This window comes from Leptodactylus fuscus, chromosome 6, assembly GCF_031893055.1.
Source record: "Leptodactylus fuscus isolate aLepFus1 chromosome 6, aLepFus1.hap2, whole genome shotgun sequence".
NCBI classification, from domain to species: domain Eukaryota; kingdom Metazoa; phylum Chordata; class Amphibia; order Anura; family Leptodactylidae; genus Leptodactylus; species Leptodactylus fuscus.
In genome coordinates, this window is record NC_134270.1 from 17,334,068 (window position 1) to 17,357,565 (window position 23,498).

The following is a 23,498-nucleotide window of genomic DNA, read 5'->3' on the forward strand; positions in this document are numbered from 1 at the left end:
TATACCAACATCTCAATGGGAGGGGGCTCATCCAAACCACACTTCCTCCATTCATATCCTCGGTTATTATTATTATATTATTATATATATAATTATTATTATTATTATTATTATTATTATATTCTTTTAATTATTATATTCTTTTAATATACATCAGTATATATAATAGTGCATCACCGTACCAGGAATCGCGTAAGGGCAATTTAGGTTCATCTGAAGGGTCAGTTTGGTACTGCTCTTGTAAGGGCGGGATTATTTGGGGTGCGTTAAGGACAAAACCGTACAGGGTAAAAATAGGGATTTTCTATTCTTCCCTATGATGCACCTCCAATGTGGATACCCCGCCTATTGACATTAGTAAGACTGTTCCAATTTCTTTCATTCTATGTTCACCGTTATACTGCTGTAGTGACAATTGGAATTGAGGGTATTTTAACCACTTCCGGACCGCCCATAGACTTTATACGTCCGGGAAGTGGTTGCCTAGTTCTGACAGGACGTACCAGCTATGGACGCTGCCATGATTCAGCCACCCTCTGACCTGGCGGTCACGTGATCCGCCAGGAGAAGCGTCTTGCAAGAGCTGCTGGGTCCTACAGGACCCAGATCAGCTCAGTAAGCTGTATATACAGCGTGCAGAAGGCTGTATTTCTCCTGCAACTGAGGCTAAATGTACCAGCCCCAGTTATAGGAGAAATCAGCCTCCAGTACAAAAAAAAAGTGATCAGATGTCCCCAAAGGTCTCTTATCACCTTATGGGGACACAATCTGAAAAAAAAAAAAAAAATATTATATATGTATATATATATTAAAAAAGTTTTAAAAAAATGTAAATAAAATAATAATAGAAAAAAAATACGCTAATAAAACGCCGTTATTAAAGATTATAGCCCCACCCCCGACGACACCATACAAAATAAAAATTACCGTAACAGAGGGGAAAAACTATATTATAAAGTTTTTCAGTGACACTTTGTGTTGTTAAATAAAATAAAAATAATAAATTGAAAACCAGACACAATTTCCCTCCTATTTTGTTTATATTTTCCCGGATATAAAAAAAATTAAAACACATTTGAAAATAAAAACAAGATAAAAATAAAGCCCTACGTGTCCCCGAAAAAAGACGTAAAAATTAGTTGACTGAGACATACGAGAAAAATGTTACAGCCCTCAAAACCGCACATACAAAATAAACCTAAAATGCGTCTGGTCCTGGAGCACAAATTGGCCCGGTACTGAAGTGGTTAAGGATCCAGTTTTAGTAATTAATATTAATAATAACAATGGACAATAAGCCAGTCTTGCTTTGATTTTTAGCCTCTGACCATTTACCACTGATGTTCCTAGAAGTACAGGCCGCTACTTTTTCACCTTCCTTTTTGAATCACCCTGTAGTAAAGACTATGTAGCAGAATACGGCAAAACTGCTTGTAAAATGCCAGACTAGTGGGGGAAAGTCATTGGACCCAATTATAGTCAGTGGGATTGGTCAGACACAGTTGGGATTCATCATAGAAGCCAATGTTTCAGTTATAGTTTTATTGTTCTTCTCCTATATTGGAGCAAAAAAAGAGGAATAACAATGCTTATGTGAATAGAGCCTAAGTCAGTTAGTCACTGAATTTCACTCAATGCCTTGTAATTTGTATGGACATTATTATATAGAAATGCTATAAAATCTTAATATAATGTTAATGATATAATATTCATAAAATATAAAATCAGTTTTCTTCTTGGCAGATGACTGTACCAGGAGCTCAGAGGAACATCTCATATCTTCAGATTATAAAGCAGATGACGGTGGTATCACACAAGATACATATGAAGAACATGCCATTACCCCAGATATACCCTCAGCCCTTCACAGCCAAGATCTATCATCTCTTTCTTCTATACAAATCCTATCTTCTAATCCAAAACAGACTGTTACACAAGAAAAGATTCACAAAGAGGTGAAGCCATATTCATGTTCAGAATGTGGGAAATGTTTTTCATATGAATCTAAATTTTTGATGCATAAGAGATTTCACACAGGGGAGAAGCCATATTCATGTTCAGAATGTGGGAAATGTGATACATGTAAATCACATCTTGTTAAACATCAGAGAATTCACACAGGGGAGAAGCCATATTCATGCTCAGAGTGTGGGAAATGTTTTACATGTAAATCAAATCTTGTTATACACCACAGATTTCACACAGGGGAGAAGCCATATTCATGTTTAGAATGTGGGAAATGTTTTACAATTAAATCAGATCTTATTAAACATCACAGATCTCACACAGGGGAGAAGCCATATTCATGTTTAGAATGTGGGAAATGTTTTACAATTCAATCAGATCTTGTTAAACATCACAGATCTCACACAGGGGAGAAGCCATATTCATGTTCAGAATGTGGAAAATGTTTTATAAGAAAATCAGATCTTGTTAAACATCATAGATCTCACACAGAGGAGAAGCCATATTCATGTTTAGAATGTGGGAAATGTTTTACAATTCAATCAGATCTTGTTAAACATCATAGATCTCACACAGAGGAGAAGCCATATTCATGTTCAGAATGTGGGAAATGTTTTATGTCTAAATCAAATCTTGTTACACATCAGAGAATTCACACAGGGGAGAAGCCATATTCATGTTCAGAATGTGGGAAATATTTTAGGCGGAAATCACATCTTGTTGCACATCAGAGAATTCACACAAGGGATAAACCATTGTCATGTTCAGAAATTTGAACGTGGAAAACATTCAACAAAAATTTCTTGTTATACATCAGAGAAGTCTTTTATGTTCAGAATGTGGGAAGTGTTTAATTTATATATTTTTTTGGAGTCTGGGAGGAAACTTACACAAAACCGGGGAGAACATAGAAACTCTTTGCAGGGGCACATTCAACATTTTATTAAACTTTTGTTTTTACATGATTTACATTTTTCTTTAGTTCCACTAGGGGACAAACCTGAGATGCCTTGATCACTTGTATAATACAGTGTAATACTTCTGTAACACTGATATTCAGTCTATTAGGCATAATAGGACTATGTACATGGCAGTCCAGAAGGCTACAGCCAGGCTTCAGGCTGGCATGGCTACTGCAGTAGCCCGCGGTTGGCCTATGGGCTGGTAGAGGGAACTCTTTTAACCCCTTCCTGACAGTAGACACCCAGCACTAATGCCCCCGGTTGTTGCCAACACCGATTGCGGGCATTAACCACTCCGGCGCCTCGGTCAAAGATGACCAAGGCGCCATTTTCCTGGCGACGTATGGGCGCCACCATTTTCCCTGTGATCGCGGTACCCGGAGCAGGGTCCAGAGTTGGCGTCATGTTGCCAAGACAGCAAGGAGCCTTGTGAAGGCTCCCCGGGATGTCATACAATGGATTAGCATTCTTCTGCATTGCATTAGTGATCAGATCCCCTGGAGTTCAAGACCGCAAGGGGGTATATGAAATGCAAAAAAAAGTTTAAAATATATATATATATATATATATATATATATATATATATATATATATATGTATATATATATATATATATATATATATTTTAAAATATATTAAAAGTTCAAATCACCCCCCTTCCCTAGAAAGCATATAAAATTACTTAAATACTGTGAAACACATAGACATTACTTATCCCTGTGTCTGTATACTCACGCTCTAGAAATCTATAAAAATATTTGTCCCGTACGATAAACGCTATATCGGGAGAAAAAGTCAAAAGTGCCAAACTGCCAGTTTTGCCTCTGATAAAAATCTTAATAAAAAGTGATCAAAGCAAAAGTTATTCCCCAAAATCATATAATTTAAGACACCCTATGCATCCCCATTCACGGAAGTATAAAAAAGTTACGGTGTTAGAATATGGCGACTTTTAGAAAAAACATTTTTTAACACAGTTTTGGATTTTTGTTAAGGGTTTGAAATGTAAATAAAACCGTATAAATTTGGTATCTCTGGAGTCGTACTGAAATATGGAATACAGGTGACATGTCATTTAGGCTGCACAGTGAACACCTTAAAAACTAAGCCCGTAAGAATGTCGCACAAATGCACCTTTTCTTCAGATCCACCTCATTCTGACTTTTTTTCCAGCTTCCCAGTACATTATATAGAATACTTAATGGCGGCATCATGAAGAACAATTTGTTCCGCAAACATTAAGACCTCATATGGCTCTGAAAGTGGAGAAATAAAAAAGTTATGGGGTCTGGAAGGAGGGGAGTCAAAAACGAAAATCAAAATATGCCGTCGGGGGAAGGGGTTAAGAAATCAGATTTATTCATTCACTATAGTTGCGACAGGGATAATAATAATAGATTTTATTTACGGTATATAGCGCCAACATATTCTGCAGCACTGTACAATTTGTGGGGTTCAAGTACAGACATAAAGATATATTACAAAGAAGTAGTCACTTCACACAATAGGACTGAGGCCCTGCTCGCAAGACCTTACAATCTATGAGGTAGAGGGGGTGACACATGAGGTAGCAGGGGTGGCATCGGAGGTAGCATTGCTTATACAATAGTCAGACAATTCTGTAATAGAGGTGACTGTCATTACACAAACATAAAACTGTATGAGCTGTCACCAGTCGTGTCCTTTAATGTGCAGATGGTGCCTGGACATATAAAGTTAGTCTGAAATGGCATCATATCATGTGGGGATATGTGGGAGCTGAAACAGAGAAGGGTTCATATTAGGGATTCTAATGATGGTACAGAAGAGTTTACATTAGGAATTGCGATCGGCCTGTCTGAAAAGATGTGTCTTTAGTTTGCGCTTGAAGCTGTAGAAATTGGGAGTTAATCTGATTGTCCGGGGTAGAGCATTCCAGAGAAGTGGTGCAGCTCGGGAGAAGTCTTGTATACGAGCGTGCGAGGTTCTGATAATAGAGGATGTAAGTGTTAGGTCATTGAATGAACGAAGAGCACGGGTTGGTAGACGGAGATGAGGGAGGAAATGTAGGGAAGTGCAGCATTATGGAGAGCCTTGTGGATGAAGGTGATAAGATTATATTGTATTCTGTAATGGATAGGCAGCCAATGTAAGTGACTGGCACAGCCCGGAGGGATTGCGGTAGCGTCTAGACCAGTGATGGAGAACCTTTTTGAGACCGAGTGACCAAACTGCAACCCAAAACCCACTAAATTATTGCAAGGTGTCAACACGGCAGTTTAACCTTACTACTCTGCGGATCCACAATTGCAGACAGTTACGTATCCACAAATGACAGTCATGTGAATGGGGCTTTACAGAGCTTGTCCTGAAAGGTAAAAGCCTTTGCATTTGGTGCTTTTGAACAATTAATCCTATTAATATTATAAAGGTGAAGGTTTGTGAGTTTGGATGTTTGTGGGTTTGTGTGTTTGGATGTTTGTTCCTCAATCACAGCTGAATGGATTTTGGGGAAACTTCACACACACATTTTTGCCAGAAAACGGTAGTAGGCTACTTTAAATGTGGGTCACTCACCCCAAATCGCCACCGTGACCCTCCAAACAATCCTCCGGCTCGGCTGCAGCAGCTGGCATTCTGCCAGCGCTGGTCTGTGCAAGCACCTCCTATTGGTGCATGGCAGGCTGTGGGCGGGCTCTGGAGCCAGGGCTGCGGCACCATAGGTTGAGGCTGAAGGTGGGCGTGCCGATTCAGCAGGGAAGCACTGAGGAAGATGGCGGCAGCCCACATGCTTCCGGCGCCGCAGCTGTCCCAGCCCACCTACACAGCTCTCGGAAGGAGGAGACTGCTGCACCCGACATACTACAGGTACGTGCAGCGGGTACAAGGGATTGGGGTGTCCTGGGATGGGGGAAACAACATTCCCCTGCTTCATTGGCCCCAGTGTAGTTGGACTCACCTTGCCACACTTCCCCGACGCTCTCTCCGCTTGCTCGCTGCACATAGGTGTCCGGCGGCTGGCTACACATGGCAAGGAACCCTGCAATCCAGGCGCCGGTATTCGGAAATGCACTGTATGATACCAGCGCCTGGATTGCAGTGTACCTGCCTAGGCTGCAATACAAGCGCATGCCTGACAGGGCAGGGAGGCAGAGCGAGGCTCCGGCTGTCATAGCAACCTGACGCCCTCGCTCTGCCTCCTATACGCCACACGCAGCTAGCCGCCCGACACTGATGAACAGCAAGGGAGCGGAGAGAGCAGCGCTGGAGTGTGACAAAGTAAGGCCAACTACACTGGGGACGATGTGTGTGTGGGGGGGGGGGGGCAGAGGCTGGGAGCAGAGATGGGGGGGAGGGGGCCTGAGGCTGGGAGCAGAGATGGGGAGGGGGGCCTGAGGCTGGGAGCAGAGATGGGGGAGGGGGGGCCTGAGGCTGGGAGCAGAGATGGGGGAGGGGGGGCCTGAGACTGGGAGCAGAGATGGGGGAGGGGAGAGGCCTGAGACTGAGAGCAGAGATGGGGGAGGAGGGGCCTGAGACTGGGAACAGGATGGGGGAGTAGGGGCCTGAGACTGGGAACAGAGATGGGGGAGGGGGGGCCTGAGGCTGGGAGCAGAGATGGAGGAGGGGGGGCCTGAGACTGGGAGCAGAGATGGGGGAGGGGGGCCTGAGGCTGGGAGCAGAGATGGGGGAGGGGGGCCTGAGGCTGGGAGCACAGATGGGGGGTGGCCTGAGGCTGGGAGCAGAGATGGGGGGCCTGAGGCTGGAAGCAGAGAATTGGGGGTCCTGTGGCTGGGGTCAGATGAAGGGGGGACAAGCATCTGGGGGCAGAGATGGGGGTACAAGCAACTGGAGGCAGAGATGGTAGGACAACAAACTGGGGGCAAAGATGGGGGGCAAGAAACTGGGGTCAGAGATAGGGGGACAAGAAACTGGGGTCAGATGAAAGGAAGGGACAAGAAACTGGGGGCAGATGAAGGGGGGGACATGAAACTGGGGGTAGAGATAGGGGGGACAAGAAACTGGGGGCAGACATGGGAGAACAAGAAATATAAGCGGTTCAGCGCCACCGCCAACCCCCGGACGAAGTCGCGGGTAACTGCTAGTGTTTACTATTTACATTGCACAGGATCTGTTTTATAGTGACTGTGCAATGTAATTACATCCTGTACTAATATTAGGTCTGCTATAAAACAAATACTGTGTGATATAAATAGTGAGGGGAACCCACACAGTACAATCTGCCCCACAGTCTTCCCCACACAGTACAATCTGCCCCACACAGTACAATCTGCCCCACAGTGGCCCACACACAGTATTATATGCTCCACAGTAGCCCCCTCCCCACACAGTATTAAATGCTCCACAGTAGCCACCTCTCCCCACACACAGAGCAGACCCACACAATTATACTTACCTCAAGTCCCATGAAGAGCCGCTAAACATGCTCCTCCTTTTGACTTACGTCGTCACGCCTGTATTGGGGCACACTGCACATACAGTTGAAAGAAGGGATCTGTCCCAGATTCCCTGTTAGTGAGCGATATGGGCAATGGTGAGCGTGTCAAGTGAGATGGCTCTTTGTGCCTTCTCTGGCACGCGTGTCATAGGTTTGCCATCATGGGTCTAGCCCTTTTCTTTCCAAGGATGTAGCTCTACATCCTCCCAGCGTGTCACTTGCCTAGCCGAGGACGTAGCTGCTACGTCCTTACTTCTAATACCCATATCGCTGGACTAGTTTGGACTATGAAGATAATTTTAGATTCATTTTAAAGGTGAGAATCTCATCTGTAAAATATCAAGTTCTTCATGTTAACCTTTACTGTGCCAGAGGGATTCACTGTTGAAAACGCTATTGGAGATTGAGATCTCATTGAAGATCTCAATTCCCGACAGCATTTTTAACAGCAATTCGCTAAAAATCTGTAAGGGCTATTATTAAGATATTGGTATTATTTAAAGATGAGATTCTCATAGCCCAAACGAGTCCTGAGATACAGGACTTTAAATTGTCCCCCCCCCCTCCTGTCTCAGGAAGCATTAGTGAAACAGGAAGGGGAGAGGAGGGGCAGCCTGCAGCGTGCACAGAGACAGAGAAGCATTTTCTCTGTCCCTGTGCACAACCTGTATGTGACCGGGGGAGGGGGGGGGGCTGATTCAGTCCCTATTTCCCCCCTTCTGTCAATCAAAGAGCATACTGTACTTTTGCAGTCTGATTGTCACATGGAGGTATAATATAATTCCCCCCTGAGCTTTACTAGTGGGATATTCTTATGTTATACCCCCTTAACATAACCAGGAAGTTTATTGGTGCTGTGACCCACACATTTACCATTGTCCAGGCCGCAGTGCCAAAAAAAAGTTGCACCAAACACACTACAAAATCATGAATAAAGTTTAAATTTCACTCAATCCCTGTTCTGTCAATACCTGAACTTTCTAGAGTAAAATGTGTCTCTAGTGATGTCTGTTACACGCTAAAATAATAGTGATAACGATTATCACTAGAGATGAACGTATAGGTTGCTAAAATTTTTATAGGGGATGGAAAATATTTTTATGTAAAGTCCTATTTAATTTGCATGCACAAAATGGGTTGGCGTATTTCTGCGATTTTGGCGTTTATTTAACACCCGCCCCTGTAAATATATACATGTATGGTCTGTAGGAACTCCTCACATATTGCAGTTTTTTAGAAAGTACATTTTGTTTGCAGAAAGGGATTGCTTGAGTTACACTTTAGTGGAAATATTGAATTTTTGCGCAATTTTTGCTAGCAATCTCTGCTTGCTACAACGTTGCATGGAGGTGGTTGTATATATGAAACATTAAGTTGTGTTTTTATATATGGTATATATGGTATGCTGTGCAATCTCAAGAAAGTTAGATTTTTTAGGTGCAGTATAGATTTTTATCATATTAGTGAATAACAGCAAAATCCTGCTTGTCTTTTGTATTCATGTTTTTGGGAGTCCGAGCTCTTGTTGTAGTTGATGTTTGAGGTACATATAGTATATATATACACATTGTACACACCATAAGCTATTATTATAAATGTACTAGCTGGTACCCGCGACTTCGTCTGCGGTGATTGTAGCAGTGGGTATATACAGGCGCGGGTAAGGTTTTCGTAGTGTGTATAAGGGATGGGATATGAAATGTAAGTTTGTATCTTGTTTTTGCTGTAATTCAGAGAATACGTGAGACTTTTGTGTTGAAGGTAATTTGTATTTGAGCTGCTATATATACGGTGTTGTGAGAAACTTTACATAGTGACTTTGGGACAGAGGTATTTGAAGTTAACCCTTTCCCGCCGATGGCATTTTTTGATTTTCGTTTTTGACTCCCCTCCTTCTAAACCCCATAACTTTTTTATTTCTCCGCTCCCAGAGCCATATGAGGTCTTAATTTTTGCGGGACAAATTTTTCTTCATGATGCCGCCAATAATTATTCTATATAATGTACTGGGAAGCAGGGAAAAAATTCAAAATGGGGTGGATTTCAAGAAAAAATGCATTTCCCCGACTTTCTTACGGGCTTTGGTTTTACGGCGTTCACTGTGCAACCAAAATGACATGTCCCCTGTATTCTGTGTTTCATTACGATTCCGGGAATACCAAATATATATGGTTTTAGTTACATTTTGACCCCTTAAAAACAAATCCAAAACTGTTAAAAACATTTTTTTCTAAAAGTCGCCATATTCCAACAGCCGTAACTTTTTTATACGTGCATGTACGGGGATGTATATGGCGTCTTTTTTTGCGGGACTGGGTGTACTTTGTAGTTCTACCATCTTCAGGAAATGTTATTGCTTTGATCACTTTTTATTCAAATTTTTATCAGAATCAAAACAGTGAAAAAACGGTGGTTTGGCACTTTTGACCATTTTTCCCGCTACAGCGTTTACCGAACAGGAAAAATATTTGTATAGCTTTGTAGAGCAGGTGATTTTGGACGCGGGGATACCTAACATGTATGTGTTTCACAGTTTTTAACTACTTTTATATGTGTTCTAGGGAAAGGGGGGTGATTTGAATTTTTAATCCTTTTTTTTTTGTTTTTAATATTTTTTTTACTTTTTTTAAAAAAATTTTTTTGCATTTATTAGACCGCCTAGGGGTATTGACATGGGTTGGTGGTGTCGCGGATTGTCATAGCGGTGGGGGTTGGCAAACATGGCTGCTCCGGAGCGTTAAAGAGAGCCTCCTGGAGTATCGTTAAGGTGAGGGGCAAAGTGGTAAAGTATATGTATATGAGATTGTGTGGGGTTAGGGGCGAGGCTGCAGAGGGCAATATGAATTTTGTGGCTTGCTATGGTCCAAAGTGTGTGAGATTGCAGAGATGGTGATGTGAGTTTGGGGTTTGTGGGGGTCCTGGGAAAAACATATGTGCGCTATTGTGACGAAAAGTAGCCTATTGCGCAATGGGGTGTATTAACTATGTTTGTGCAAAATTTCAGCCAAATCGGTCGAGCGGGTTTTGCGTGATTGACTAACAAACATCCGAACACACAAACCCACAAACATCCAAACTCACAAACTTTCACACTTATAATATTAATAGGATTTTGTATATGAATGTGAGACTGAACATGAGTTTTAGATGCAAATATGTGTTTTAGTGCATTTTTTCAAAAAATGTTTTGTGTTTGTCCAGGGCTGTGGAATTGGAGTCGTGGAGTCGGAGTTAGTTTTGGTTGGAGTCAGAGTCGGAGTCGGCAGAAATGTACCGACTCCGACTCCAGCTTTAAAATAAAGTATTAATATTTCATAATTGAATTTTCATATGAATTTTATAAATGTTACTCAAATATATATGTTCTATCAAACTATGAACAACAGTGATAAGCAGTTCTTCTGGAGATAGAGACATTTCTTACTTCTTGTGTGTCACTGTTCTACACTGCCCTTATGTATTTTTATACTTGGTTAACCTTGCTGCCCCAACCCCCCTACTTACAATGTATGAAATGAAACTGAAAGTGATAATGTGTTGCAAATTCTTAGTAGTAAAGCTCCTCCTCTAGACTAGATGTTTACTAGGTGTGCGTCTTCCAAACATCTCACAGCTGCCTGCTACTCAGAACAGGAAGATTGTAAGAAGTATTATCCTTTCAACAGCTTTGCATCAGTTAACGGTAAGTACATGAGGAATAATAACAGTATTACTGACCACTATATCAGTTGTACGACCTGGCAATAATTTTGTACAATTGTTTTTAGGAAAAACAATTGTCATTTGGATTGTGAAAGCAGAATTAACCCCTTCCCGCCGATGGCATTCTTTGATTTTCGTTTTTCGTTTTTGACTCCCCTCCTTCTAAACCCCATAACTTTTTTATTTCTCCGCTCCCAGAGCCATAGGAGGTCTTAATTTTTGCGGGACAAATTTTTCTTCATGATGCTACCATTAATTATTTTATATAATGTACTGGGAAGCAGGAAAAAAATTCAGAATGGGGTGGATTTGAAGAAAAAATGCATTTCTGCGACTTTCTTACGGGCTTTGGTTTTACGGCGTTCACTGCAGCCAAAATGACATGTCCCCTATATTGTGTGTTTCGGTACGGTTCCAGGGATACCAAATTTATATGGTTTTATTTACATTTTGACCCCTAAAAAAAATTCCAAAACTGTGTTAAAAAATTTTTTTTCTAAAAGTCGCCATATTCCGACGGCCGTAACTTTTTTATACGTAAGTGTACGGGGATGCATAGGGCGTCTTTTTTTGCGGGGCCGGTTGTACTTTTTAGTTCTACCATTTTCGGGAAATGTTATTGCTTTGATCACTTTTTATTCAAATTTTTATCAAATCAAAACAGTGAAAAAACTGCGGTTTGGCACTTTCGACTATTTTTCCCGCTACGGCGTTTACCGAACAGGAAAAATATTTTTATAGATTTGTAGAGCGGGCGATTTCGGACGCGGGGATACCTAACATGTATATGTTTCACAGTTTTTAACTACTTTTATATGTGTTCTAGGGAAAGGGGGGTGATTTGAACTTTTAATTCTTTTTATATTTTTTTATATTTTTTTTTATCGTTTTTTTTAAATTTTTTATTTGCATTTATTAGACCCCCTAGGGGTGTTGAACCCCAGGGGGTCTGATCACTAATGCAATGCATTACAATGCTAATGCATTGCAATGCATTGCAAAAAAGCATCCTTTCTTTTGCAGGCTGCATAGACCAGCCTGTAAAAGAGAGGATTTGCAGACAAGCCTGGGAGTCTGTACAAGGCTCCCGGCTGTCATGGCAACGGGACGTCAGCCCTGGAGCATGCTCCAGGAGCTGGTGATCCCGGCCAAAATGGCGGCGCCCATGAGCCGCCGGGAAAATGGCGCCTCCGGCGCCTTTGACCGCGGCGCCAGAGGGGTTAATGCCTCCGATCGGTCCGGGGACCGATCGGAGGCATTAGAGCCGGTTAAAGCTTAAAGCAGTAGACACCCGGCGGCTATGGCGGCCGCCCGGCTCCCGGGCGGTCGCCATAATTACAGACCCGACATGCGCCGTACTATTACGGCGCATGTCGGGAAGGGGTTAAAAACCTGAGAATGTCAAAGAAGCGTCACATTAAATCATCTGTATTTGAACATTTCACCATCACTCAAGATAGAAAACATTATGTCTGTCAGTGTATAACAAATGATCCAGGCGAAAACAAATGCTGTGAAGCCAAGATTAGTGCATATTCAGGCAAAGATAAAAATGCTCCTACCAGAGCTTCTAATCTAAAGAGACATTTACAGCGCTTTCATCCAGAAGTACTGAAAGCAGTGGATGAGAAAGACTGCATCCAAACCAATGAACCAGTGCCCAGCTCTTCCAGCCAAACAAAGGAGCAGAGAACTTTGCAGCCATCAGTTGCAAGATATTTTGTCAGTGACAAAGTTACTGTGACAATGACAGTACATACATTTAAAAAACAGATCATAGAGCTTGTTGTAAAGGATAGTGTGCTGCCTATTTCATTATTTTCACGACCAGGTTTTATGTGTCTAAATGGGGAAATGGCCCGCAAGCTTGGTGTTTCTCTGGAGAGAGAGAGTATTCGAAAATTAGTAACCGAAGAAGCTTTTAAACAAAAGGAAGAGCTTAAAAAAACTCTCAAGGGACGCTTTCTGTTTCTTAAAATGGATGCCTGCACACGTCACAGAGTGAACTATTTTGCCATCAATGTCCGATTTGTTTGTGACAAAAATGAAATAGTTACCAAGACATTGGCAGTAAAAGACACCAAAGCTCATCACACCAGTGAGTTTCTCCAGGTCTTGGTGGAAATGGTTCTGCAAGACTATGAACTTAAAAAAGAGCAAGTTCTTTCTGTCGTAACTGACAATGCTTCAGATATGATAAGTACTATTAAGCTAATGAATGAGAGTAATGATGGTGACCAGCAGCTAGAAGAACATTCTGGGTTCACAGACACAGAAATGTTTGAAATAGAGAAACACAGTATTGTAACTGAGGAGCAAACTGAAGTTGCTTCAGATGAACAGCAACATGATAGCTTAGATGATCTTGTTGAAACTGTGTCAATACGTTCTTTCATTCATCACATGCGCTGTGTTGTGCATACGCTACAGCTGGCTATAAGAGACAGTCTGCAAGAAGGACATGCTGCTGCACTGATTGGCAAGGTGAGAAAATTGGCTACTGTTGCCAGAACCCCTAAAGTTGACTCAATTTTGAAGAGACGTGCTGGAAAAGGGGCAATTATTGATCAAGCCACACGATGGGGCAGTACTTACTTAATGATTCAGCGCTTGGTTGAACTGAAACCCTTTCTTGTAGACATGGCTAACCCTCAACTGACGCTAAATGAAAGTCAGTGGAATCAGGTGACTGAGCTGGAAAAATTGCTAGAGCACCCATTTACAGTGACTAAAAGATTACAAGCAGAGGACTTTACTCCAGGTATTTTCTTAAAGGAGTGGAAGAACCTGATGTTTCGCCTGTCCCAAAGAGGAGGGTTAATTGCAAGTGGCATTGCTACATCAATGAAACGGAGAGAGGAGCTCCTATTACAAAATAACGTCCCTTTGGCAGCTGTTTATGTAGACCCAATGCATCGGATTCTTCTAGATGATCAACAGCTAACTAAAGGTAAAGAAGCTCTGCTTGAAATAGCAGTAAGGATCCTCTTGTAGTTCTATAGAGGAGCATAGAGAGGCCACCCCAAAATGGCCACCGGCAGGCTCCTGTATTGAACTGCAAGAGCGGCTCTTGCAGTTTAATACAGGAGCTGGCCGGCGGCCATTTTGGGGTAGCCGCTCTTGCAGTTCAATAAAGGAGCTGGCCGGCGGCCATTTTGGGGTGGCCTCTTTATGCTCCTCTATAGAACTACAAGAGCAAGAGAAGCCAGAAGAGGCGGAGTTGCTGCAGAAGAAGGAGGCGGCGCAGGAAAGAGCTCTCTGGCAGCAATGGGGATGCGCTCATCGGCCTTTCAGTGCTGGGGCCCGCCCTGATTGCTGCGGAGAGCTCATTTGCAGACCGGTTAAAACCGGTATTTCTACGGAATGGTGCGGCGGAGACCACGTCTAAAGGTAGGAGACAAATAGCCTTTCTTAAGGCTATTCCGACGTGTTCATTAGAAAAAAAAGTAGTTTAATGGTAGAATCCCTTTAACCTCAGGAGTTACGTAAAGTTACTACTAGAGATGAGCGAACACTAAAATGTTTGAGGTTCGAAATTCGATTCGAACAGCCGCTCACTGTTCGAGTGTTCGAATGGGTTTCGAACCCCATTATAGTCTATGGGGAACATAAACTCGTTAAGGGGGAAACCCAAATTCGTGTCTGGAGGGTCACCAAGTCCACTATGACACCCCAGGAAATGATACCAACACCCTGGAATGACACTGGGACAGCAGGGGAAGCATGTCTGGGGGCATAAAAGTCACTTTATTTCATGGAAATCCCTGTCAGTTTGCGATTTTCGCAAGCTAACTTTTCCCCATAGAAATGCATTGGCCAGTGCTGATTGGCCAGAGTACGGAACTCGACCAATCAGCGCTGGCTCTGCTGGAGGAGGCGGAGTCTAAGATCGCTCCACACCAGTCTCCATTCAGGTCCGACCTTAGACTCCGCCTCCTCCGGCAGAGCCAGCGCTGATTAGCCGAAGGCTGGCCAATGCATTCCTATGCGAATGCAGAGACTTAGCAGTGCTGAGTCAGTTTTGCTCAACTACACATCTGATGCACACTCGGCACTGCTACATCAGATGTAGCAATCTGATGTAGCAGAGCCGAGGGTGCACTAGAACCCCTGTGCAAACTCAGTTCACGCTAATAGAATGCATTGGCCAGCGCTGATTGGCCAATGCATTCTATTAGCCCGATGAAGTAGAGCTGAATGTGTGTGCTAAGCACACACATTCAGCACTGCTTCATCACGCCAATACAATGCATTAGCCAGTGCTGATTGGCCAGAGTACGGAATTCGGCCAATCAGCGCTGGCTCTGCTGGAGGAGGCGGAGTCTAAGGTCGGACCTGAATGGAGACTGGTGTGGAGCGATCTTAGACTCCGCCTCCTCCAGCAGAGCCAGCGCTGATTGGCCGAATTCCGTACTCTGGCCAATCAGCGCTGGCCAATGCATTCTATTAGCCCGATGAAGTAGAGCTGAATGTGTGTGCTTAGCACACACATTCAGCTCTACTTCATCGGGCTAATAGAATGCATTGGCCAATCAGCGCTGGCCAATGCATTCTATTAGCTTGATGAAGCAGTGTGTGCACAAGGGTTCAAGCGCACCCTCGGCTCTGATGTAGCAGAGCCGAGGGTGCACAAGGGTTCAAGTGCACCCTCGGCTCTCCTACATCAGAGCCGAGGGTGCGCTTGAACCCTTGTGCAGCCTCGGCTCTGCTACATCAGAGCCGAGGGTGCGCTTGAACCCTTTTGCACACTCTGCTTCATCAAGCTAATAGAATGCATTGGCCAGCACTGATTGGCCAGAGTACGGAATTCGGCCAATCAGCGCTGGCCAATGCATCCCTATGGGAAAAAGTTTATCTCACAAAAATCACAATTACACACCCGATAGAGCCCCAAAAAGTTATTTTTAATAACATTCCCCCCTAAATAAAGGTTATCCCTAGCTATCCCTGCCTGTACAGCTATCCCTGTCTCATAGTCACAAAGTTCACATTCTCATATGACCCGGATTTGAAATCCACTATTCGTCTAAAATGGAGGTCACCTGATTTCGGCAGCCAATGACTTTTTCCAATTTTTTTCAATGCCCCCGGTGTCGTAGTTCCTGTCCCACCTCCCCTGCGCTGTTATTGGTGCAAAAAAGGGAAGGTGGGAGGGGAATCGAATTTTGGCGCACTTTACCACGCGGTGTTCGATTCGATTCGAACATGGCGAACACCCTGATATCCGATCGAACATGTGTTCGATAGAACACTGTTCGCTCATCTCTAGTTACTACCATTTACCTCTCCCGGAGTTAAAGAAACGGTGTAAACCTGTCGCATTTGGCTGTCTGTGCCACATCAGGGAGGTAGAGACAGGACTATTCCCATCTGGGCCATGAAAGGCCACTTACGTTTCTTTATGCTCAAACTCCTCTTGCTATTATTTTTTCTTTTTTCATTTCCTGTTATTGCAGAATATTATTTTTTATTCTATTTAAATAGATGTCATCCTCGGCCTCTGGTGATGGGGAGTCCTTTAGAAGAAAAACATCTTCCAAATGGAAATATCTCTCCTGCAGAATTTTTGAGATTCCGCTACCTGACAGATCTGAGTAGAACACCTGCCGTCAGTATCGTCCCAAGGGTCCCGCTGATGAACCGTCTATCAAAGATGTAGTAATTTGGGTAAAGGAATATGTCCAAGACTGAACGAAGGAGCTAAAGGATTCTACATCTTAAAAAGCCCAGACGCGCTGAGCCATTTAGATCAGTATTACACTTGGATGAGGAGTTCTAAGTTCTAGATGAGACCTATTCTTCAGAAGCTTATTAAATCTATCAGCTCAGGTTGATGTTGATCCTGTGGAAGCTTCAGCATAGGGGGCTTAGGGCATTTACAGTGGATGCAAGTTGCAAAAAGCAATGATGGCTGAATGAAAGCACCCGGAGAGAGCCGTTGTACTATCCAGGAATTATTAAACTTTATTTCCTATTTCCTAGGACAAGTTTGTGAAATGGGGTTCACCACCAATAGTCTATATTGAGGTAATGAAGTTTTCTTGCTGCCTATACTACCCTCGGATGATGGATCCAACCTACAGGATCCGATGGACAGGAGGGCAGAATGCTTTCTTAGGTGATCTTATTCAGCTGCTTCTGACCATTGCTCTGTTGGGGTCACTTCCAGTGAGGGAGCTATGTGCGGATCTTTCCCAGTTATGGAAAGATATTGATTCCGGAGTTTCCAGAGATGACTTGTTGTCCTCAATGAAGAACATTTGTTTAGGATCTGATTTTATGAACAAAGCTTCCATGCGGAAGGTCAGGTTATCATCTGCTAGGAAGTACTTCAAAAATCAGTTACGGAAGATCTGCAGAAATATGTATTGAAGGAGGTCCCAGTTCTTCATCGAGGGTCTGGCATCTATTCTCCAGATTTATTGGTGCCAAATTCTTCAGGGGACTGGAGAATGATAATCAACTTAAGATACTTCAACAGACATAGCCTCAAAAGAAGACTCCGCATGGAGACAGTAAGATCTGCCATATCCATTCTGCAACAGGGACATTACATGGTCACACTCTAGATCTCAAGGACACCACAAAAACCACACTCGCCAGTCTCCGGTGCTCTAGTATGTTAGGGGGCATTCACACTACCGTGACCGTCAGCAATGTCCGTAGCAAGATTTTAGCAATGTACACTAAATAAACCATCAGAAATCCATTAAAATTTCCATTCATTTCAATGGGATTTTATCTTGTGTCCATTTATACCCAAGTCCGTTTTTTTTCCAGCGGACAAAAAAAATCCTACATGCAGGACTTTTCTTTCCGTTAGAAAAAACAGACGGATGTGTCTGTTATTTTTTGAATGTTGAAGTCTGTTTGTGTCCATTACAATAGGTGTTCGTTTTTTTAAAAAGAACACCTTCATAACAGAATCCAACGGTGGTGTGAACCCTTCCTTACAGCGCGTTCTGGTCCGCTCTGGTGTTTTCATGTGGCGGAAATTCTCACTGCACTGAGACGTCCCGTGTCCCTTTCCTGTGGTCGCTGATTGGCCTCAGAGGTCATGTGCGGCAGGAACTTTCCCCACAAGAAAACACTAGAGCAGCAGGACCGGATCAAGCTGCGAGAAACCAGAGCAGCAGGGACAGGTGAGTGTTTTTGCTTAATTTTTTTTTATTTTTTCACCTTCCCTGGCCTAATATAAAAAATTGTTATCCTGGACAACCTAATGATTCCACCTTTTATAGCCATAATGCCCCATAATTACCCTTAATATAAATGATCCTCTTTATAACCATAATGCTCCATAAATAACCCCCCCCCCCAAACAGAAAAATTCATAGTTGTACTCGCCTACCTGCGATCCTTTGAAGGACGGGGACAGAGCAGCCGCCTCCTCTTCTAGTTGTAGTATAATACATCAGCACACCAAAATTCAATGTATCAAAAACTTTATTCCATAATCTTTTTTTTGTCTTTTGTCTTACTGCTGTACTTCATTTGAATTCTATAGTATTTGTATATTGTGTGACTTTTTTATATACTTGATGATTATGGTGTTATACTTTTATATTAATACCCAAATTTTGAAGTCACATGGTTTTTATTACTTTATCTGATTACACTAAATATGATAATATATGGCTAATGTATATTCTAATTTTAGATGTCATGCAGATGAAGGTCCTTGAGACCGAAACATTCAGACTTTGACATCGAATATCCAATCGGTTGCTGAATCGCTACGTATGTGATGATGATGATTGTAGGAAACAAAGTCAACTCATTGATCCTGTTACAGAAGGAGTCAGTACTATCCAGTATGATGTCACGGACTGTTATCACTACATTTCACGCCACTTCACGGAGCAGCTCGTTTTGGTTCATACTTTGCCTAAATAGCATTCGGCCTTCTATACAACATCTAGGCAACGTACGGAACGATTCTCTCATTTCATACATTGCCTACAAATGCCGGGCACTGACTATGACATCATCACAGGTCCTTTAGCTGTTCCAGCAAAGTAACAAGGAATCTGACTCCTCCCACACATGATAACATGGTCATGACATCATCACAGGTCCTTTAGCTCTTCCAGGACAACAGCAGGACGATTCCTCCTCTCCTATATATATAGTGTACAGGTGGAGGTCAGTGTGTATATATCTATATATATAATGTGTGCGTATAGTCACGGTCATTGTTAGGATTACTGAGCCACATCAACCCGCACATGCCCCAATATGCCCCTTTAGTAGCCCAGACATGGCATTGTGACCAACACACAGTGTAATGTCCCAGTCATTCATGTCCCATTTTTGTTTTTTGACTCCCCTCCTTCTAAACCCCATAACTTTTTTATTTCTCCGCTCTCAGAGCCATATGAGGTCTTAATTTTTGCGGGACAAATTTTTTTTCATGATGCCGCCATTAATTATTCTGTAGAATGTACTGGGAAGCTGGAAAAAAAATCAGAATGGGGTGGATTTGAAGAAAAAATGCATTTCTGCGACTTACTTACGGGCTTTGGTTTTACGGTGTTCACTGTGCAGCCAAAATGACATGTCCCCTGTATTCTGTGTTTCGGTACGGTTCCAGGGATACCAAATTTATATGGTTGTATTTACATTTTGACCCCTTAAAAAAGGGCGTCTTTTTTTGCGGGGCCGGGTGTACTTTTTAGTTCTACCATTTTCGGGAAATATTATTGCTTTAATCACTTTTTATTCAAATTTTTATCAGAATCAAAAGAGTGAAAAAACGGCGGTTTGGCACTTTTGACTATATTTCCTGCTACGGCGTTTACCGAACAGGAAAAATATTTTTATAGATTTGTAGAGCGGGCGATTTCGGACAAACGGATACCTAACATGTATGTGTTTCACAGTTTTTAACTACTTTTATATGTGTTCTAGGGAAAGGGGGGTGATTTTAATTTTTAATACTTTTTATAATTTTTTATATTTTTTTTTTACTTTTTTTAACATTTTTTTTTGCATTTATTAGACCCCCTAGGGGTCTTAAACCCCAGGGGGTCTGATCACTAATGCAATGCATTACAATGCTAATGCATTGTAAAAAAATCATCCTCTCTTTTGCAGGCTGCATAGACCAGCCTGCAAAAGATAGAGCTTGTAGACCGGCCGGGGAGCCTTGTAAAGGCTCCCGGCTGTCATGACAACGTGATGTCGGCCCTGGAGCATGCTCCAGGAGCCGGCGATCACCGGCAAAATGGCGGCGCCCATGTGCCGCCGGGAAAATGGCGCCTCTGGCTCCTTTGACCGTGGCGCTGGAGGGGTTAATGCCTCCGATCGGTTCGGGGACCAATCGGATACATTAGAGCCGGTTGTCTACAGCTTAAAGCAGTAGACACCCGGCGGCTATGGCGGTTGCCATAGTTACACACCCGACATGCGCCATACTATTACGGAGGATGTCGGGAAGGGGTTAAGCCCCCTCATTGTGCTCCCCGCAGTATAATGCCCCCTCATTGTGCTCCCCACAGTATAATGCCCCCTCATTGTGCTCCCTGCAGTATAATGCCCCCTCATTGTGCTCCCCGCAGTATAATGCCCCCTCATTGTGCTCCCTGCAGTATAATGCACCCTCATTGTGCTCCCCGCAGTATAATGCCCCCTCATTGTGCTCCCCGCAGTATAATGCCCCCTCATTGTGCTCCCTGCAGTATAATGCACCCTCATTGTGCTCCCCGCAGTATAATGCCCCCTCATTGTGCTCCCTGCAGTATAATGCACCCTCATTGTGCTCCCCGCAGTATAATGCCCCCTCATTGTGCTCCCCGCAGTATAATGCCCCCTCATTGTGCTCCCTGCAGTATAATGCACCCTCATTGTGCTCCCCGCAGTATAATGCCCCCTCATTGTGCTCCCCGCAGTATAATGCCCCCTCATTGTGCTCCCCGCAGTATAATGTCTTCTCCTTCTGTTCCCCACAGACAATACACAAATAAAAACTAACACTCCCCTTCCCCCACCGCAGTCCACTCTGATCTCTGCTTCCGGTGGTTTGGGAGCAGAAGGTACAATGTCACTACATCTCCTCTGCTGCTTCCAATCTGCTACGAGCAGAGACAGGGACTGAATGATCCTTCACCATTGTCCTCCATCTGCATTGTACAGGACACAGATGGGGCTGAAGTCCCTTCCTTTCCTCTTTATTACTGAGCCCATTATGGAGATTTTACATTACTGTGTTCCAGCAGCCAGAGCTGTATTACTTGTCCACTGTAGATGTATGAGGACTTGTTTTTCACGGGACAAGTTGTCATTTTTCATGGCAATATTGTCTGGTACATATAATTTATTGATTGACTTTTTGGGGAATGGTTGGGGGACAGAAAACAAAACATTATTTCCACCATTACTTTACACTATTTACAGAGCAGCAGAAAAAAAATGATCCTTTTTCCTCTGGGTCAGGTCTATCATGGTAAATAATATTAGATTTTTGTGTTCCAGTAAGAGCTGCACATGGGCTTGGGTTTTTTTGCAGATTCAGTTAAATATTTTCAGGAACTATTCTGGGGTATACTATATTGTTTTACAATTGTATTTATACCATTCACCATGTGATTTAATTGCAAAATCTTTGTCATACATAGAGGCCTCTTGGGGTATGTTCACATGGCGGAAATTGGATTCCACGTGTGAACCATACCAGGCGGCTAGCCACAATGCAGTGCACCAGCATCCCGTTGTTGCATTCCGCTCCAGATTAGGCCTGAATGAATGGGACTAATTGAAAGGGAGTCTCGCGCCACGGATGCTGTGGCTGAGTCAGTTGCGGAATCTGCGGCAAGATAGATCATCTCGCTTTTTTTTCCCACTACTAGTTAGCAGAAAAAAGAAGTGAGCGGCTCCCACTGAAGTCAATAATAATAATTTCACTTCCAGTTTTATCCGAACTTGTTCAACCTGAAACACATCTTGTTAGGTTTGCCCATCTCTAAGTAAGACCATGTAGTGACAGTGATGCAATAATACGTCACCATGTGCTACATAGCGGCTGTCAAGTACGTGTTCATTTACCCAGCCCATATCCACACAAACTACTGTAAAGAGTTATTCAGCTTCTGCCCCAATCCATATACAGAGAGAGAATATACAAGATCTACCCGTATTATCTCCTCATGTTATATCTTATTATCTCCAGGAATAGTCTATATATACATGGCATTGTATATGACTTTACATTGACTTATATTCTTTCCAATCATGTTCCTACAGTATAGGATCCTCTCAGTGGATAAGGACAAGATGGCGGAGAAAATATTACATCTCACCTTAGAGATCCTGCACCAGCTTACTGGAGAGGTGAGAGATTCTGATGATGTCACATTACATCATTCTTATCTATAGTAATAACAGATGATATGACTGGAGAGGTGAGGGACTCTGGGAATGGATGGAGTGATATTTATTAATGTGTCTCTCCATAAACAGGATTACACAGTAGTGAAGAAGACCTCTAGTGGGCGCTGTCAGGCTCCTGTATCTGAAAGATGGGGGAGAACCCTGAGCCCAATCCCGGGGCCTCTACCTCACCCACTGATACAGGAGGAGATCAATGGACAGAAGATCCTAGAACTCACCAACAAGATGATTGAGCTGCTGACTGGAGAGGTGACACTGCTGGGAATGCTGGGACATTATACAGGAGCTCTATGAAGGGATCTGCTGATGACTGTATCATTGTGTTGTCAGGTTCCTATAAGGTGTCAGGATGTCACTGTCTATTTCTCCGTGGAGGAGTGGGAGTATTTAGAAGGACACAAAGATGTGTACAAGGAGGTGATGATGGAGGATCAGCAGCCCCTCACATCAGCAGGTAATAGCCATGACTAAATACACACGGCCTCTCATTATCTGTATGGAAAGAATGAATTCAGTCCCTGTATGTGTTTCCTCCAGTTCCATCCAGTAAGAGAACATCACTGGAGAGATGTCCAAGTCCTCTTCTACCACAGGACTGTAAGGAAGAAAATGTCCTCCAGGATGATCAGGTAGATGGAGATAAGGTGACATGAAATCTTCCTCCGCCCTGTAGAAGGGCTGTGAAGGTCTCGTGGTCAGTCTGGTTTTATCTCACAGTATTAGATGTTTTGTACTTGTGTAATAAGAAAGGTGGAGATGGCAAGATAAAGATGACCATAGACATGACATGTTGTCTGGATCTTCTCACAGTTCTCTTGCTATGGAGGCTGCTGGTTGGAATAAGGAACCAACATGGTGGATTTATCCAGGAGACCTACAGCTATTTGGTCAGATAACTCCTGCTGTCATTTTTGGTGGTCATGATAATGAATGATCTTTTCTTCTCCTATAAAACATCCCATGTGACTTCTCCATCTGGTGACTTTACAATATTTGTTTCACAGCTTTTGTATCTGGGTGAAGATCTGAACAATATTAATGCTCCG

The 23,498-nt window shown here is 43.1% G+C and overlaps 1 pseudogene; it reads left to right on the forward strand.

Moving 5' to 3' along the window:
- LOC142209930 (uncharacterized) overlaps positions 1-23,498 on the forward strand; it is a 520,021-nt pseudogene that overhangs the window by 339,817 nt on the left and 156,706 nt on the right.